Genomic DNA, 21231 nt, shown 5'->3' on the forward strand with positions numbered 1-21231 from the left:
ATGCCGATGTACAAATGCTGCTGAATTATCCTCCAGGCTCAATCTTGTCTGTCTGCTGGGGAACCTCTTCTATTGCTAGTGTCTGGAAATGTATTAGCCTTATGTCACAAATAGCTTTGGTTGTCAGTACGTGCAGGTGGTTTGACTAGATCTTCAAGATCAACTGGAAGAATCCCATAAAGATGGACTACATACAGGTGACGAGTATATCTTAACAACAGCCATTAATCATCAAGCTTTCCTACAGCAACATAATCTAGAGTCTTCTTTATTGTATAAGGAAGTATCTTCTTTCACTTCAGTGAAATATTATTGGGTAACTGTGTCTTGATAGGATGTTAATGCTAAAACTGTCCTGATGGAGTTTAATCAAAGACAATATTGTTCGTCTCTAGTTGCAGAACACAGTGCAAACACAATGGCGATTCCAACCTTTGCTTACATGCTAGGGCGTACAAGTCACAATGTCTGAATAGGTTCCTTTTAAATTAATTATGACATTTTAGTTTAATATATAATTGACTCATGCGGTTTGGAAAATAGATGTTGTACTATAACCAGGAGTTGGTAGGTAGCCCAAAATTAAAGCCAAATTAAAAAGAGAAGTATACAGCTCAAAAGTGTTTCTTGTTATGCCAAAAGTGGGTGGACTGGAAAATATAATTCTTTTTTTTTTTTAAATGCGAAGTGCTACATTTTTGAGTATAAATAAACCACTTCTTCATTAAAATCACTTTCAAACACCTAAGTGGAAGATGTCATTAGAAAACCTTGTCAAATAAGAAAACGCACACAAAAAAAATTGTTAAATGTTTTACGTACAAAATTCGTATATACTTAAAAATAGTCTGAAATACATAATAAGTTGAAAATACAGTGTGGGCAATGTAATAAATGTATTGATGTAAATTCTACACCATTACACTACAAAGCACAAAATAATGAATTTGACAATGAATCACAACTTTAAATTCCCTATCTAGAGGCAAAGAATAAAGTAATTGCTGTCAAATACAAACTAAAGAATAAGATCTGTTACATGTTTTTATATAGCAGATTCAAACCATAAAGAATACAATGAAATCTGCTCTAAAACTGATATATATACTTAACTTACTATTCATAGAGACCAAGCTTGATTTTTTGTCCTGATTCATAGAAATAGTATTCACATGTCAAGCTGGAAGAGGTGCTTAATTAGTACATTTAAGCATTTCAGAAATGCATTTTTCTAAAAATGTATAAGTTTCAAATTCTTGAAATTGGTACGTGAAAAAATCAAGCAAGAAACCATGCTGTTTGTTTGAAAATTGAGTTATTTCTTGTCATTTTTGAGGATTAGTTGTTTTTGACACCTCTTGGATGATTGTTTCCTCTCACTGCTTTATCTCTGTTATATTGAGTGAACAAACACTTGAGACCCTTCAGCAAAAGTCAAAAGAAAGGAGTAAAAATTTGTCAATATCAGATGTAGTTAATATAAACATCTTTTTAGGCCACTGCCATAGAAATGAGGTCTACTACTGCCATAAGCAATGACTCAGGTAGGTCATGTTGCCAGTCTGTGTCTCAGTTTCCCCCCTCAATCCTTTTTTCCTCCACTAAATAAAATCTGCAATGCTAGGATCATCTCCCTCATGCTGCATGCTGACAGTGTGCTCCTCAGAGACCCACACGAATGTGAGAATGGCTTGAGCACTGATAAAGGTAATTTGAAACTGAATATATTTTTGAAAGGCTATTTTTTTCTGTTACTTCAAGTCATTCTTACCTCACCCACCCTTTAATTATTCCCTGAACTGGGAGAAAGAGAAGAAACTAGAGGCATGTCAGATGTGTGTCTTAACAATACAACTCTATTTAAAAAAAATTGAAATTGTTTAAATTTCTTAAATGAACCTTTTCTAATTGCTTGTCATTACTGATGAGATATCCAGAGCACTGAGTTGTAGGGGAGCTTGAAAGCTGGTATGCTTAGCCAGAGTATTCATGATAAATGCAGGTCAGTTGTGACAACCAATTAAAAATACCTCACAGCTATGTAATTGCAAGATTACAAATCCATTGAAGGAGGAGAAGCTCTCATAGGCAAATATCCCAGGTCAGGTCCTTTCTGGCTGGATTCTCTGCTTTTTGTTTCTGTGAAACCAATGGAAATGAATTAATGTCACGGTGGTCTTACAGACAGTTTCCTTTTCATCACCATGGATGAGAGTGAATTATCAATTCTCACTAATCATCCAAGCCACAACTTCAAGACAAAACAAGTGGGAGTGTGTTTTTGACTACCTGCAAGTCATGACTCAAGCACGGGACATGGGGGAATTTCTCAGGCTCTCAGAGCTATCATACACAGCTCATGTCAGTATTGTCCCAGGTTTGTAAGAGAAGAGAGAGGTATTTCATGTTAAACAGAGGGAACGGAGCTCCATAGTACAAAGAAAAGAAGAGTTGCACAGTTATTTAATTATTCTGGAAAAGAAAATCACAGATGTTCTGCTGGGAAGTTCTCAGTCTGTTCCACTGGCAGCTGCTGGAGACAGAGTAGAGAAAAGATGTTCCCAGAGCAACTGTTTGGTGACAAGGGCCACAAATGGGCCAAATATGGCAGGGATAAGCCACATAATTTATATCTTTCCAAACTCGGTTTTTGGAGATGGGTACAATCACAAGTTCAGGTGTGGACCACTTTTCCAAGAAGTGATTGCCAAAAAAAAAATGATTAATAAAATATTCTCTCATAAGCTGTTTCTCTTCGTTTTCCTATTTTTTTTTGCTTGTTTGTTTCCCTTTCTCCTTTTATAAATTTCTTGCCGTAGATTTTTTTATTTCCCTTTAACTGGGCAGACCTTCACCTCTACCAGCCTCCTTTGTAAGACTTATCTAAAAACATAAACATGCCATGAAACATATGAAATGTTTATTCATAAATGTAATGGTTTCCAGCCGAAACCATTAAATATTAGAAAATTATTATACCTGTGCTACTTTATCTGGTCATGTGAAACAAGCTGGAAGACGCTACTCTTATCCCAACTTCAAATATTTGTTTTACTACTTGTAGAATGGGAATATAAGTGATCCAGGTAATCCAGTCCAACCCCTCAGGATATGCCTAAACCATTTCTGATAGAAATCTCTCTAATTTTTAGGGTTAGAGATTCCCTAAACTCCCCAAATGATCTACTCATATTGTACTATCTGTATAACATATTTTCCATTCAATCACCCACATTTTTTCTGTTGAAATTTAAAATCCATACGTAACTAATGCCTTCCTCTCCCTGCCTCAAATTTTTATGGGTAGGCAGAGTTAATAGAATAGAAATTCTGTCATAAATGCAGGTCTTCCCATAGCCACCAAAGAATATAAGATGCTAAACATGTTTTAAAATCAGCTCATCCTGTGTTCAAGATTGGGTGACACAGATTTCTCTACTGACTCTTAATCAACTAAATAAGTGGTTTGGAATTTTATTGTATTTTATTGGGAGTGACAATGCACTCATGATATATAAAAGTAAGACACCACTATTGAGATGCTGAAATATAAAAAGAGATCCATGAATGTACATGCTCAGTTTTGAAAGTGTTGACTCAGGTACTTAACCTGTTACACTTTTTTTTTTTTTTTTACTCTTGAGAAGTAATTGGGTAGTGTAAATGCTGGTGATAAATAAATATCTGATATGGGCATTGCTCAACCCTTTTGGTGCAAATATTTCCTTGAATAGCTGACTATTTAAAAACCTAAATTTGAATACTTTGGTTAATTTAGAAATCCTCAAGTAAGTCATAAATAATACTTTTGTTACTGTACCACTAGCTTTTTAACATGTACACCGGCAGAAAATTTCTTATGTCTGAAAAGACACTATGCCACAATTTTATGTTTCTTTCAATTCAGACTACCTGGTGGAAATTGTTGATAAGAACAGTACCTATCTTTTATGCAGAAGCATCTTTCAAAACATTTGTACATATACAAATTTCAGTAACTATTTAATTACATGTATTTGAACAAAACTAAGGGACTCTTTATAAAGTGTGCTGAAAGTAATTCGTCATTCCTTTTCTATTCTGGTTTGCTCGTGTGGATAGACCATTGGGAAACAAGGATTTATGTGTTTTTCTTCCTTCCTCTTCAGAGCAGTAACATTAATGAATGTCTCCCCCATCTTAGGAGTGACCCAGTTCCTGGCATAGGCTATTCGGGGGATGCTTACTCACTCGTGGGAATGGCCAGCGTTTATGTGCACAGCAAACACAACACAGGAGAAAAGGATGAAATTTACTTGTACTGTTCATATGCTTTGATTCCAGCTTAGAAGACACATGTCTTTGCTCTACTCTCCAAACTTTGATATAAATTAAAATTAGTATTCCTTTTTTTTTTTTTTTTTTCTGAATGGATTGACAAGTCAGTATAAAATATTAATTTTGGTCAATCAGATCATTAGCAGAAATTCTAAAAGTTATATGCTCTAAACCCTTCTTAGCAATTTGTCGATTCTTCTTTTTTTTTTTTTTTTTAATCCTCCTTCTAAACCAATAGATATAAGAATATTGTATATATACAAGAAAATATGTAAAAAGTTCTAAAAATGACTTGCCTTTTCATAAATGAATTTCTCTTTCTCTTACTGTACATTTTTCAGTACTATCCCAATAGCCAATTCTTACTAAGTAGTGTGTTTTGCCCTACAAAGAGGAATAATCTTTCCTTCTTGGAGATAATATTCAAGAGTAAAACCTTAATATTTGCATAGAAGTACGACCACAATTTCATGCTGTTTTCCACCAAGACTTATAACTGTATTTTCAGGCAATATGGGCAGTACATACTGCAAACTGATTTTCATTTAAATTTATTAGTCATTTTCTGATTCTAGGTCACTATCTTCTGAGCTCCAACCTCTTCAAAAGCATTCTTTTGGATAAGTTTTGCATAAGTGATGATGCATTTCCACTGAGCGAACTGCCTTTTTCAGAAAGGAGCTGACCTAAACTGGTATTCATCAGTATAGTTAAATCTGTATGGTCATGGTTTAAAATAAAAATTAATTTATTTAAAGTGAATGAAGTGATGGTTTTCTTTCTTTCTTCTCCAAAAGGGAAATTTAAAATGAAAAGAAGGTTCTTCAGTATGATGCAGCTTGCCTTGTCCTTGGTAATAATCGTCTTGGGATACTTCCTTTTATTTTTTTTTCTTTTCTCCCTTCTTTTCTTTTCCAATATCATACCTCAGAGAATATACATATGATGAAGTGGTATTATTAATAGCCTGATTCCACCCTACCACAAGTGCCTTCCTCATTCTACTCCCTTGCACAACTGAAATCAGCTCGCATATCTTATACATACATGCATATATATAATACGTTTATATATATATATAATGCATATATACAATCATTTTAAAAAATATGTAAAATCACTTGGCAGACCTAGAAAGGGAAATCAACCCTTAGCTTCTCTGTCATTTAGGTGGAGTTCTACATTATTTTACTTCCAGACTTAATAGAATGTGTACCTCCTAGGATGAATATCTTCTCAGTGGCTCCAAGTAAACAACAAATAGGTCAAATTTTCACACTTGATTATTGCCTTGCCTTTCCTAAAAAATAGAAATCTAATACTATTTATTGATATGGACCCCAATGTAGAGAACTATTCAGGTGACCATGAAAGATTAAGGCAGCCTGGATCTCATAGTTCCCATTCCATTCCTACTGAGTGGACAACAGGTTTGTATTTCCAAAGAAGTGTGTCATTTTCAAGTGTTACCACATTAAACTATTATTCATATTCTTTTTTTTCTTTTTTCCTAGGTATAGGAGGTGTTGCCACAGCCCAGCTAGGGAAAGCTATCATAAAAAAAAAAAAAAAGTTGTTTGGGCACGTCTGATGCACATTAGTGTACACTCATATACTTCTATATGGTCCTTTCTATCAGCAAGGCTATAGGCTGGAAATCTCCTGATGGTTATAAATGAGAAGCAGCTGGGACACGTAAAACTCTCACTGTTTAATCCAAAAGGCAATGTCTGACCGTGCTATTTTTGAGCCCTTCAGTCCAAGATTCTCATAAAGAAATTACTACTCTTTGAGGCTCTGCTGGACTCAATTCCTTATTAGCTTCCCAGCACTGTTGGTTTAGAGTCTTCATCACCTGTGGGATGTTCTCAGTGCTGCCTTGATTTCATTTGCATCAAGATTTGTCCTAGTTCATTGTATTTGAAGAACTGAAGTAAGAGGATAGATAGATGGATATGTTGTCAAATGCAATTTGACTTAGCAGTCAGCTGCTCTTATTCTTTCACAATCCTTTGACTGGGAGCTCTTTCAGTCATGGCATAGAAGCCCTTGGCCAACTTACGCTGTTCCTAATTTGTAAAGTGACATATAGTTTGAAATCCCTCATTACAATTCGTCCTTAACACTATTCCAGATACTGGAAGTCATGAATGACAGAATGCAATTCCCATAAACACAATAGTTCAAAATCAGATAGATCTACCTCAAAAGTCTATTCTTTATATTCAGATAAATGGACTTTATCTTATAGAGAATACCTCTAAGCACATACAATAACATGGAAGATACAACAGTTCAATCTCCCAGGCAGTTGTTTGCTTCCTGTCTGAAACTATGTCTTCCACACATGGACCTCATTCTCTTCCATTTCTTTACAGAATTTAGTTTATTTGGGGAAGGTAATAAAAAAATATGAAAAGAAATCTCAGTACAGAGCTTTGTTAGAGTCTCACAGACTGAACAGAGAACATAAAATTTACCTTGATGTGTGTCTTATTATGTCTCATGTACCTGAACCCAAATGACTGGAGGTGCATGGTCATCTGGGGAGATCTTGACAGAAGAGGAAAGATGTGCAATCTGACTGTGTAATTCTCATTTGTGAACTCACAGTTAAGCCTGCTGAGAGGCTTGAGTGAGCAGAGGCATAAACTAACAAAACCTGAGTACTTGTAGTTTGAAATAAATAGACACCACAAGCCATAGTAAGTGCAGCTGTTGGAAGCATGGTTGTGATGCCGTGTATGCAGAGTACTTGTATATTGAAACAGCCAGATCCCGAGGGGAAGTCATACTCCAATTAATTTTATCGTCTGATCCCTAATGTTCCAGCATTTACTGATCACTATATCACCTAAATAAGATAAATTAACTGATTAATTGAATAAGCATCTTAAGTACTTATGTTCCTGAATGATGAGAAAGATGAAATATGGGGACAATAGGACCGTAAAGTCTTGAGGATTGTGAGCAAAGTTGTTTTTTCCTTATTTGCTTGCCATCAGCAAGCCATCTAACACATAAAGTATTAACTGTTTTGAGTTGATCTGTTTAATTCTAGACAAACAGGGTAAGGAGTACATGGAGCTTCTTGCCTAACTTTATTTTGAGCATTACAGAACATTTTAATCATATTTTATCCCAGTACCTAGCTATCTACTTATCCTATTTTACTGTTATGGGAGGATTTAAGAGGTTGTGAAATGAAAGATTTTGTAATCTAAAGTTAACAGCTGAAGTCAAATTATTTTCTTATTTATTCCTACATATATAGAGAGTAAATTCGCTCAGGTGAATAGGAAAATTCTGGTGTAAATACGAAGAGAAACATGCTTTTTTAGCTCTTGCAAATATTCACTTTAGAAAATACTTTTAAAGCATAGAGCTGATTGAACTTCGAATGCTAAAATGTTTTCATTATGGAACAAACAGAGTATTTGAAATAGGCTTTTTAACTTTTTCTCTGTAATGTTCAAAATTACTCTGTAGGAACTAGCTCTTTAAACCCCCCAAAACAAAACAAAGGAAACTGAAATCTCCTTCTCCCCCAGAACCTTAGGGGTTCAAATTAAGTCAATCAAAATCAAGATCTTTTGTGGGTTGAGAGCAAATGCTGTTTTCCTCTGAAAACTCTGACCTCAAATAGGTCCTTTTCTTTCTAATCTCATACTTTACATGCTGTGAAGAATGAAACGCATTTAAGTCTTTGACTCAGCCTCCCTTTATGACTATGTGAAAGAGCTGGTGAAAACTGCAGGTGAAGTTTAGTAAGAAAGAATAAAGTGAAAAGTGGTCTCGTGTGTTCCCCTACTCCTAGAGCTCAGCATGAGAGATTACCTGCAGTGACAAAATTCAAAGGTTAGAAATAAATTAAGCTCTGGAATGATAAGAAGGAAAGACAACCACATTTTATTTTATTTGGGATGGTCTTTCTGTGACTCTAGGACTGCCTCTTCATGTATCCATAGCCTTTATACCAGAACCAGTGCACCATTTCCCCCTCAGCATGATTTGTTGGAAGCTGCAGCTTTTTGATGCTGTTTGGCATAGCAGTGTGTGTGAAGTGGCTATTTGGTTGCTCCTCTGGGAACTTCTCTGCTGGACAATTTCTCACCTGTCTACCTGTGATAGATAAAAATGTTTCAGGACTTTCTGAGAAATACAATGACTTTAAGACTTTTGTGCTCTTCAGAACAAGATGGATTGCCTGTCTCTATACTGCTAAAGGAAATGTGTTCATGACCACAGAGTGGGACAAAGCAGACCATAAAGCTCCTGAAGAAATATTTTTAACCTCCAAAAAAGAGCAAGGGCATGAAGACAGCCTAAAAGTTCTCTGCATGCTAAACTACTCAACTGCTCCTGGAAATGAGTGAAAGACATCAAAAGTATCATTCTAATAATCTGAATGTGTAGACTACTATTTCTAGGACCCAGGAAAGTTTCTCTACCCCTAATACTAATCTTTTTTTTTTTTTTTTTCCACAATGCTTTTAATATAATTATCTGATCTCATCTTTCTTGTCAATTCACTCTTTTCAACCATACACAACTCTTTTTTTTTTTTTTTTTATCCCACATAAGTATGATTCTTTTCCTTACCTCTTTCTATCTCTTTTTTTCTCCCCAGACTAGAAGAGATTTTTCTCCCACTTTCATCCTCTGAATAGATATCTTTGACATTGCTGTCCATTCCTTTATCATGGTGCTCAGCAAGTGAAATGCATAATTGAAGAACATGGATATATATGTTATGGAATTATCCTAGCTACCTATATAATCGAAGATATAGACTTCAAAACAAGTGGAGAAAAATGTAATGGAAAACACCTCTCTAAGACAGTGGAACAAGTCAGTTACAGAGAATTCTCATGTTTCGTCGGTGAGCTAATACTAAAAGCTCTAGAGCAGTGGTATTTTCTTACTGTGCTAATGTGTGCATAAGGTTCTCAGCTGCTTCTGCACACCAGTCTGAGATTGTCCCATTTTTGTTTTTTTTCATGATAGCTAAATTATTTTCCCAGTATATATTTCCTCCATCTTCCTTTAAGACCTTCTATCTAGGCCTGAGAGAATCATACTTTCTAAAACATAAGCAGAGAGATCTAAATATGAGAGCCCTTCAAACAGGGTGTGTGAAGATTGAATCACCAGTCAATCACAGAAATCTGTCTTCAGGGGGAAGGCTATAGGCCAGAACTGAACTTCATACGTGAAGACACACAATGAGCACATGGTGGGAGACACAGAAAGTTAGAAAGAGGAGACTTTCCAAGATGATACAGTCAGTGGCAGAGGTTTCCAGCATACTCTTCTGCTGTTTTTGTTTGTTTGTTTGTTTTTTGTTTTTGTTTTGTTTTGTTTTGTTCTTTTCCTCTTTGGTACTCTGCTAACACCAATCAAAATTTCTTTTGAGAAGCAGTATTTTGTGCCATCCTTACTTCAGAAATAATAAAGGAAGATCAAAAGCTTTCTTTTAAAAAACAAACTAACAAACAAAAAGTCACCTTTTTCAAAAAATCATTGTAATTTTTTTTTAATTCCACTCTACATGTCACAAAGTGCTGCAGTAACCTCTGATTTACTGATTAATTTTTTAATACAGTCAATCCTTCTCTCAAGAAAAATAGTGTAACACAAATAATGTCAGATCTATTAGCAGCATTTATCAAACTACAATTCAAATACGTTTTGAAAGAAGATTTATTGGATTTACTGTTGGAAGAATGGACAGAGATCAATATAGCTCAGAGGCTCTATATTTATCTTCTCTACATTCAAATCTTGCATTATTCTTGCCTTTTTTTTTTTTTTTCCTTTTTAAACCTAGGATGTACCTACAATTCCTTTAAGTGAAAGCCATAGTAAGATTATAGCACATGGTATTTTTCAAACATTAGAAAAAATGAAGGTCAATCAGATAGATGTTCATAATTTCATGATCCTTCAAAAACCTACAACTATTTCATATGTTTGACATCTGTTCTGCCCTTCTATGTTCTCATTAAAATTATCTGAAATACTTACAGTATAATAAAAAATATCACCACTGCCAATACACCTGAATCTGCTCTCACGTGATTGTCTTTCAAAGAGAAATGTGTTGCACTTATGACATGTCAAGGCTACAGTTATATTTGACAGGAATACATGAAGAGCTGTCAAATAACTTGGAAATACTTGCATTTTAGAAAACCAAACCTCTTCAGGAATATTTTTCAATACTACAAATGTATAACATCTAAATGATAGGCAAAGGAGTAACCAATTAGAAATATTTCTGTTTGTGAGATACTTACCTAGAAAGCCCTAAAGAATCAGGTTTCCACATTTGGAAGTGTTTACATGTCCAGATTGCTGAGCTACAGTGATATTTTTCATTCAAAATTCATTTCACTTAGTTTTAGACATTGATAGCACAGAGCTAATGAAAACAGACAAAAAACAACCAACCAACCAAAAACCACTAAGCATATCCAAGCAAGAGATTCCCAACTCTGTCACGGGCACCTTAAGATGCTTTCTAGGGCAATCTATTTTACCCCACTACCAGGAAATCTTAGATAACATTTTATTACACATTTGAACAAGCTGTCCAAAACTGGTCCACAGGAAGCATATAAAGAACAAATAAGAGTACTTATATTACACAACAAGATTCAAAGCATTTCTTACTTACATGTAAGTAATTTAATGTATAAATTCTTGATCATTGGAGTTGTTTTTTTTTTTTTGTAGAGTCCTGAGAGTATCCCCGATTTTATTTAATTTTTTGTCTTTATTTTATTTTCTTCTTTATCTAATTTTGTTATTTTGTCTTGTATTATTATTTTTTAACTTATATTTTTATAAAATCTAGAGAAATATGCAGGTTGATTCTGTTGGTTTCTCAGAGATAACTTCCAGTTATGGATTTGGCAGAGTGAACTTTTACTTCAGTAAAAGATGATAGTCTAGAAATAGATAGTCTAGACAGAGACTATGAAATCCAAACTACAAAATCTCTTTATACGAGCCACTAACTGACAATCACAACAAAATCACTTCTGATCATTAAGTTAGACTTAAACCAATGTCAAAGGAAAGAAAATTTTTCTGATTCCCCAAATCACTCTGACTTCATCTAAAGCTTGCATATTTTACTTCAGGAAGGAACAATACCATAGATATCCTGATGCACAGAGAAACTCATGGGGTCATCTAAGATGGAAAATGTAGTTACTTATCCAAAAGCTTATACCAGGGTGATTCCAGTCCCATACTGACAGCAGATGTCAGTATTTCTTAAGGGTTTTGTATATTAGAAAGGAAAAAGTACCTTAAGGTTTTGAACAGGATTCTGGGTACTTGTGAACATTCCAGTGATCTAAATTTATGAGCAACAGATTTTGTTGTTTTCATCTCCTTATTTTTGAAAGGTGTTGAAGAAGGTGTTTGTCACTTAACCAAAGGAGTAACAGTTTAAATTTATGTATGGTCTCAGTTCTAAGCAGTGCTAAATAGCCTGAATTCATACATGGCTTTTGCTGGGGTTGGAGAAAAAAAGTTAGTCATGTCTAAGCAACTCCCAGAACTCTGAATGAGGATGTGATCTTGAGTTATGTAGGGTATAATTAGGTCATCATTCATGAAGGTAACCTGCTAATCTCAGAGGAAGATGAAAAACACTCTAAAATTTTAGAAATGAAGTTATTAAATATAGAATAAAAGGTGGATATAAATATTTAAGAGCATATGACATTCTTAACAAACAACTTTCAAATATGTGTGCAAGAAGACGGGTTTTCATCCAGATTATTCAATCCTTTTGCCATTTAATCACATATATACATCTGCTGAAGTCTTTGAGACTACTCACGAGTAAATCTGTATAAATTAAATTATATTAAAATTCAGAATAAGGGTTATATAATCTCTCCTTAAATCATAAAGTCTTGAATGTTGGATAAACATGTTATATCTATACCAGCTGAAGAGTTGGCCCAACCCTTTAGTTTATCAAAAGAAAAGAAATTTACTTTCACTTCAAGGATCAGCTCGTTAGGTACCTAACAGATGCTGATATTTTCTAACAGTAGGAAGGTAAGATCACGAAACCTCCCTTGGTGCCCACAAAGAACAGTTACAGAATGATTATGGTTGCAGCAACTACTCAACATTAAAGTTGTATCAGAAATACTGTGCACTTTTACAAAATGCTGTGTAATTAGGAGGGTATCTGTAGTCAACAGCAATGAAGACACAATTACTGTCTTCCCAAAGCTAATAAGAAAATCAGGCATAAAAAATTAAATGGAAACAGTTTTAAGATATATTTGATTTATACAACTCTAATTGTTTATTGGTATTGTTAACACTTGCACAATACCTGGATTCTTGATATATAAAACCAAAAGACCACTTTGTTTTTCAGAGTATTTCAGTAAAAGGAAGAATATAGAATTAAAGGCTTACTTTGATCCAGATCAGCTTCCTGCAGGTGCAGAATCATTTTTAACAGCATATTTTATGGTGTTTTTTTATAGATGAGTTTGAGTCCCCTGAATGAGACGTCCAGCATTTTGGAGCCCCTAATCACATGCACAATTATTATCAATGAAGGTACAAATGGAATTCGTATCGCCTAACTTTAGACTGAACTAGTCAACCAAGCTTCTCTTTGTAGTCAGTAGAGAGAAATAAGCAGTTTTAGATTGTGGTTCCTCTGACCAAAGACAGATGTCTTTTGGAACAGATAATTCTGCAACAGAAGTGCTTATTTATCTCACTAGCTACAATTAAAAGGGCCATGAACAACTAACACAGATGTAGATACAGTCTGTATAATCTATTATGTTAAGTATATTTGCTGAGATTAAATTCAGATGAGAAATTTTATAACAGAATGGACAGTATTTCAGTATTTCTCTGCAGAGCAGAGGCTGCTTCATTTTGCATACCTTTCTACTGAACCTCTGTAGTGCAGTTGACTAAAGCTCTACTTCCCAAAAAACATCTATCTTTGATTTCAAAACACAAGGTATGGGGAATCTACTTCTTTTCCTGTGATAATCATTTTTTTTTCTATGATTAATACTGAGCTATTAAAAAAGAAAAAAAAAAAACATACCAAATTTATACTTAGCATTTTCCTGGTTTCACAGAATCACAGAATCACAGAATCATCTAGGTTGGAAGACACCTCCAAGATCACCCAGTCCAACCTCTGACCTAATACTAACAAGTCCTCCACTAAACCATATCACTAAGCTCTAAATCTAAATGTCTTTTAAAGACCTCCAGGGATGGTGACTAAACGACTTGCCTGGGCAGCCTACTCCAATGCCTAACAACCCTTTCAGTAAAGAAGTTCTTCCTAATATATCCACCCCCCTGCCCAAAGCAGGGTCAGCCCTGAGATCAGACAAGGCTGTCAAGGCTTTCTCCAGGCAGTTCTTCAAAAAGCCCAGGGAGGGAGCCTGCACTAGTTCTACGGGCAACCTGCAAAAACAAAAACTGTTTGTGTTTTGATTTCATGTCTCTCCCTAATGGATTAAAGAGCTGACATAAAGGTAATTTATCCTTTTAAAGTGTTTATATGCTGTAATCAAATAACTTCTCAGTTCTCTAGGAAAAGTAGTTTTAGCTCTTTAAGTTTCTCATTGTATTTTTCCAGGCTTAACTTAATTTTTACGTCTCCTTTCAATCCCTCAAGTTATGTCTTTTTATGAATTGAAACAGGAAGAACCTGGAATAAAATGGTCTTATTAATCAGATTTATTGCAAGTTCACTATGAAACAGGTTGAGTAGGGTTAAAACTCACAAAGTGTTTGCCAGCCAGAGAAAAAAGCATCTTTAAATGTTTTGTCCAAAAGAATTACTTTAAAAGATGCAATACAAGATAATGATGTGGTATGCAATAGAACAGGGTAGATGAATCCCATTTTACTGTGTTTTGAATCTGTTTAAGCATCAAATGTTTGAAATTTTATCTTGAGCTATTGTGTCAACATGTACAAAATAATGGCAAAAAACCACAACCAACCAAAAAAACAAACAAAAAACAACCAACCAGCCAATCAAACTAAAAATAAGCAGAAATAGCGAATAATATGACTACAGTGTCAGCAAGCTCTGAAATGAACATCATCAAGCACACATAACTCTGACAACCTAGCCTGTTGGCTATGTATTGGTCTTAGTACATAAACAGGATAAATACAACCAATGTATTTAATAATCTTTAAAAAAGATCATTCTCTAAGTTCAGTCCTTGTGGCATCCCACCCACTTTGGTTCTCTTGATCATGTACAAAGTTGACCATATGAGTTCAAGTATTTCTGCATTGAGATTAGTTTTGGCAACACGGGTAAATACTTCCCCGTATTCACAGACTTCTTACCTCCATGAGCTACAGTGCTTACAAACCATGGCTAAGATACTGCTTCTTTTGTCTGGGAGTAAGATTAAGTCTTCTGATTTAAAGGGAAACCTCTAGGCAGTTTTAAAGCAAATGGTAGATAGGGGAAAGATTTTATAAACAATCTTGTTAGGTGTTAATAGGATCAGAATGATTACCTCTCCTATCATGTTGAAAATGCACCCTCAGAGATTTTTCTGCATGCTATTTATACTTAGGTAACCTCTCAGCAGAAGTTTCAAATCAACTATAACTTTGAAGCAGTACAAGTCTACACAGGATAAAGAGGTTTTACGACACAATCTGCAGTGAAAGAATGAAGTTTTACATATCCTGTCTGAAACCTGGTCCCCAAATTTGTGGGCTTTTGCACCATCCTGCAAAGCTCAATTTTTGTTTATAAGGAATGAAAAGAAATAATGTACACAGAGCAGAGACTGCCTGTTTTCAAAAAGTAGAGAGTTGTCCTTAATCAAACAGCCCAGGCTGGTCTAACACATGAGTCAGAGCTGGGCAGGGAATCAGGGAGCAGTAGTCAACCAGCCTCTGTTGTATTCCTTCAGAAAAGCAAGAAAATTCTCCTTGAAGCATGCCACAAAGTTAAATTTAACCGAATCAAACTATTGTTTCAGGAAAGACAGTAAATATTTTAGTTCCATTAGATAACTGCAAAAACAGAAAGAAGGTGTTTGTAAGTTCTTCTAGTTCCTTTGAAATGGTGGGTAGTCTACCAACCTCTGATCAGAATTGCTTTTTCCAGGGTTCTCATAACTCACCAGGACACCTTGTTTATGTGAAGGCAAAGAGAATTCTCACACATATGTAAGAGAACTGTGTGCGAGAATATGTACATATTCAAGTGCACACACATACACGCAAATATGTCATATGCACACACATGCCCATGTACATAGTAGCTACATAGTAGACATGTAGCTACATGTAGACAGCTACATAGTAGCTGTCAGGAAATAAAACTTTCTAGGAGAAAGCTACACTACAGCCACTGTCACATGCAAAGATGTAACCCTTCATGTTTTATTCCTGAAGTCATCAAAACAGAGTGCAATGTTACTCACTTTACAAGTAAATAATGTGATATTTATTTAAAAAAAAAAAGAAAAAAGAAAAAAGAAAAGAAAAAAAAGGAGAAACACATTTGTAATGTTACAGTGATGATCTCTGAACATATCTAGAATAACTAAGAATAAAGATTTCTGATCTATCAATAACCATGAAAAAGTACTTCAGGCTTTCTGACAACAAAAAAAAGAAGAAACAACCATTCATTGCTTCTTGTTACTCTTACGTAAAAGCTAATCATAACTAAATTGTTTCCTGACAGTGAGGAAGTATTGGGAAGCATAAGCAGGATCTCAGAACTCAGTCTTTACAGCAGGACTTCGTTGTTCCAAGCAAAACATCATAAGTAAAGACCAGAAGAGCTGTCTGTTCACAAGAGCTCAGGACTTCACTAGAAGACAGAAAGCAATAGATTGATGCACTTGGATAGGGAAAGTAAAGTACTGAGAGACCACAATAATCAGTATGACAGACAGCTGTGAAAACACTTTGGCATCTGCAGTTAAGTTTTCCCACAGTAAACTAGAAGTTCAGCCATGTACCTGAAAGTCAATAGTGAAGTTAATGTTTGTGATTGAAAAAAAAAATATATGTATATTGCATAATTGAACATTTCACATCTGAGTAATGCAGTATTATTAAACAACATATTAAACTAATATTGGCCTGAGATACTTACAAAGTATGAGTAGCTGAATGACTAAAATGGTAATATATTTATGTATTTATATCATTTTGGAACCAGACTTTTCTATCCCCAAACCATTTTTATCATTATTATTATTATTATTATTATTAGTTTCCTATCTGCTTCTCTTAGTCTTTTATAGGCCTCATAACTCCTCCTTCAGATGAATTTATAGATACTAACATGGGAAGCGAGGGCAAGAAGCAAAAGAGCATGAGTTGAGCTTGTAGAATCTAATACATAGGAAATAGAGGCTGTCAGCAGGGGATGACTAGAGATAATAGTTAACCTCTTGAAATTGAATGAGGGGTGATTGCTTCAACTGAGGGACTGAAAGAGACTTGATACTATACCAGCCACCGGACCTGAAAAGTAATCATCTTCACAGCACAAATCAGGAAGCATTAATAGTCACAATATTCTCAACGACCTTTTCAAACAGCAAACACTGGAAATGCTCAGGAGTAACACTACTAAATACTGCATATCTTCACAGGTATATTTAAGTACTACGAATTGTTTAAAGGTCTTCTCTCCTGTTATCTGGCATTCTACTTGATCTGTTTTCACTTCTGCTCTAATCTAATCGGTACATAGACATTCTTATAGCAAAGTTCTGGCTTGCTTTCTACACTTTTTTTTTTTTTTTTTTAATTCACTATTTAGACACCAAACAGCAAGAAAATTCCTAAGTATCACATCTCTTTATGGTGTCTAACAATAAGAGAACTGAATCTACATTTCTCACTGTATTCTTGATCCATAACCCACCCTTTTTCAAATCCTTCATCTCACAGCCCCATCTTATTTTTCCTAAAAAAAATGTGGATGCTGACAAAATATTTACTTTTGTCTTCCATTACATGTTGACTGATAAAATGCTAGCATGTGTTCACAAACTGAACTTTAATAAATATATAGTGATTGAAGAAGTACAATATACAGATAGACTTCATGATAAGACTTATATGAGGACATTAGATGTGTAGTGACACAACTGTGCATTTGCCAGTTCCTGAAACAATATCTTCATGACAAAATGGCAAATATAAGAAATATAATGATAACACTTTCACAGAAAGTCACCTAAAATAAACTAAAACATAAAAAGGAATAATGTACTTAAAATAGGCCTTTCAGAAATGTCATTACTTTCTACATTGACAATTATTGACAATACATTGTCAATACTTTCTACACTGCATCTCATTCATAAGACAGAATTGAAATAAGCTTTTAATTCTTATAAGAGTAGTTGATGTTACTGCTAGAATGGATGTTTACCTCCTGGTTGTTTTACTGTTCTTTCTGCTCTGCCAGAAGAATTTACTTTTGGTGAGTGATTATTACTTTTTGCTGCAGCTCAAAAAATTGTATCACAGAAAGGGCTGAGACTCAGACCATCCAAAGCATTAAGTAACTGACTCATGCTGGGCTCTGCCAGTTAGATCTAACTGTTACTGAGGATTCAGATCTGAAAAACCTTTCAGTATATCTGAAAAAAAAAATAATCCTTACAAGGTACAAAGATTTTCCTAATGGAACTGCTTAAACATTAAAAAGAAAAGCTAGATGCAAACCTTCAAGGTGAATTAAACTTCTCTTTTCTTTAAAATATAGAAATTAGAACCAGAACTAAGGGAAACACTGAAGTGTGTATGCTAACGAGCTCACTAGCTGTGAACTACATTATATCAAGCCTGATGATTCAACAGATTAGATGAGCTATTTGACTACGACTTTAGCATCATTCACACTGAACTTATTCTTCATCAGAGGCCAATCAGTCCTTTGTCAGCGGGCCAAATTTCCGGTTTTGAGGAAGGCCATTTCTGTCTATTGGGATACCTATTGATTCTGTCATATTACATATGTTCTTGGCAAAAAAAGTAAATTGTGGCTCAGATACCCCTGAGTGATATAAAAGCTGTAACAGATAGGTAATAGCTGCTGTAAGTTTATTTTACTTTCCTACGTACATCTTGCAGTCAAGAATGTGTTTTCCTTGTTTATCCTGCTTATATTGAATAGTGGCGAAAGGAATGCTGTAAAGCATGGTACCTGGTGCAAGAAATGTAATGGACCTTCCTGTATAACTAAGCAGCAACTCCTGTCAGCGTTTTTCTTATCTCTACAACACACACTATGGGTGTCTCCAGCCTGTGGAGCCTTGCACATTGGATCTATATGTGCACTGAAAAGTTGTAGAGCTGTATAGCAAACAAACAAATAGCTTAATAATCACCATTTGCAGATTAAAACTTGCCATTATTTATCATAATTTACAAACAACATGCAAAGAAGAATATAACTGTATCCCTGAGCTAGTTTCAGCTATTTTTTTCCACAGATACACCAAAAACTGGCTTTCCGTGCGAAAGAAGAGGGAAATCTAGCACTCAGAGACTGCTGCAGATCAGGCCACACTTCATGTGCCCTTCTACTTTCCTAGGGAAAGGAAACATTCCCTGGGCAGGAATTTGCCTTGTCAAGCATCAGTAAAGGAAATTGACTTTGATTCATACGATAAGTTACAAAAATACTGACTACTCTCTGAAGAGGAACATTCTGTTGGGGAGGAGCTCACATTTCTATGAACAATTTTCTTATAGTAAAACCTTTCCTGTAGAGTTTTAGGCACCAGTATTCTTCTTGGAGTTAACTTTATACCAGCAAGGAAAGATTCTCAGACTTTTAAAATGGAATGCAAAAACATCCTTTTATGTGCACAACCAAGTCTGATTGTACTCTGGGAGAAATGAAATAGAAATGTGTTCATTTTGAGTCAACACAGCTAATTATCCACACAAAGATCTGATATATCAAATCTAATAAACTTTTTTTTATCCACGGCATAACTGTCTTTTCCAGTGTCACTTTCTTTCAAACCGAGTGAATCATTTCTCAGTCCTCCATTCCCCAAAGCTCTGGATTTCTTTGATTATACCACACACTGACTGCCAAGAAGTGTGGCAGGACTCAAGACTATACACCTAAGCAGATCTTTATTAAAAAAAAAAAAAAAAAAAAAAAAACACCTTATTAAGAACACTACAGAGACAAATACAGCAAATGTAGAGAGCATTTGCACTGGCTATTTTGCCATTACTTCCTTAGAAGGTGTCCCTCGTGCTTGTCATTCTTTGATCATATTTACATGTTGTCAGTTACCAAGAGCACAATTCAATGAAAAGGTCAATGTGAGAGTGAGGTTCATATTTAAGTAAACATAAACTTCTTCTTAATTTTAAGAAATGTTTTCTTAAATAAATAGAAACTTTTTTTTTTTTTCTGAGAGCTCTTGAAAATCCTTGTAGTTCTTAGTTCTATATTACTATATTCAAACCTGCAGATCTTGTGTGAGGATTCTTACTAAAAACAATGAATAGATAATTTGGAAGGACAAAACATCCCTTGATAACAAAAATAAACCCATCAAAAGGCAGCAAAAGTATCCAGGGGGGTATTTCTTAGGTGTCTGTTATCAGTGAGTATCTTCACGGGCTTTATTTGGCACTCACTAAGTCCGAAACAATTCATCTCTGTAAGATAAATTCTAGGACAATTGTCAAGTAACTTCAGGAGAAAAAGGAAAAAGAAAAAAAAAAGAAAAAAAACTTTGTGATGTCTATTTTATCACATAACAACTGTGTATTTAGTGAATTAATACAGTTAATAAGGAGTGTCAACAATCTGAGGCAGCTCCACTGATCTGTTATTTCTTAAAATGAACCTCTACATTCACAATAACACAGGGGGTTTGACTCAAATCATCGATTCTCTGTTGAGAAGTTTTCCCCTCCAATATACTTTAGAGACAGTGACTGTGTTATAAAGCAACCCTTCAATAAATCGTTTCTTTTTTTGTCCTCCCCAGTGGTGCTTGCCCACCCCAACTCCTGTTTTAAGCCTTCATTTCACAGACTTAGTAAAATGAAGAAGACTCCTGCTCTGCCCACCTGCTTCTACCAGAAGCTGTGAATGCCTCCCACATTCCCTATTTCATGCTATAATTAGAACAAATATTTGAAATACAAATGCTCTCTACTTCTGCCATAGCCTCTTGTTGATATCCTGTCACCTTCCTGTCATTCTCCTGCACTACCTAGAAAGACTTTGAGCCCTTATTGAAAATCCATTTTTTCTGCTTTTTTTTACTCAAGGCTCTAGTTCAGACACCTCAGCACACACACAAACAAACAAACAAACAAAAAATTTAGCTTTAAACTGCTTTGCTCCCCATGGTTGTGGGGAAATCCCCAGAGTTGCCAGCAGATACCCTAACTCTTGGTTTACCTTTCCTCTTCTCTCTGTGTTCACACCTTTCTGAGCCCTGACAAGCAGATATCCTTGAACTATAAATATTCTTTTTGAAGCAGACAAGAAATTCTGCAGGGCTTTCCAGTCTGGTTAAATCATCCCTTAGTTACTGTTCAGTCCCCCAGAAAGATCCCTGTGATGAAGCTGGACCATGGCTGGCATATCACATTTTGTTGCTTTTAGATCAGTCAGCATGGCTCAGGCTACAGCAGAGGCTAGCACTGAGGACTGTTCCCTCTACAGCCCTTTTCTGCTGCAAGACCCATAATAGTATTTTTCAAGGGTCAAATCCACAGACCCTCATAGGCACATTCTCTGTTCTGCCTGACTTGCATAGCTGAGCCAAGTACTTCAGCACAGGGTCAGACTGAAGTTCAGTCCTTGATACCAGCAGCCTTTCTGGAGACAACCCAAAGGAGGCT

The sequence above is a fragment of the Cygnus atratus genome, chromosome 1 (genome assembly GCF_013377495.2).
Source record: "Cygnus atratus isolate AKBS03 ecotype Queensland, Australia chromosome 1, CAtr_DNAZoo_HiC_assembly, whole genome shotgun sequence".
Lineage (NCBI taxonomy): Eukaryota > Metazoa > Chordata > Aves > Anseriformes > Anatidae > Cygnus > Cygnus atratus.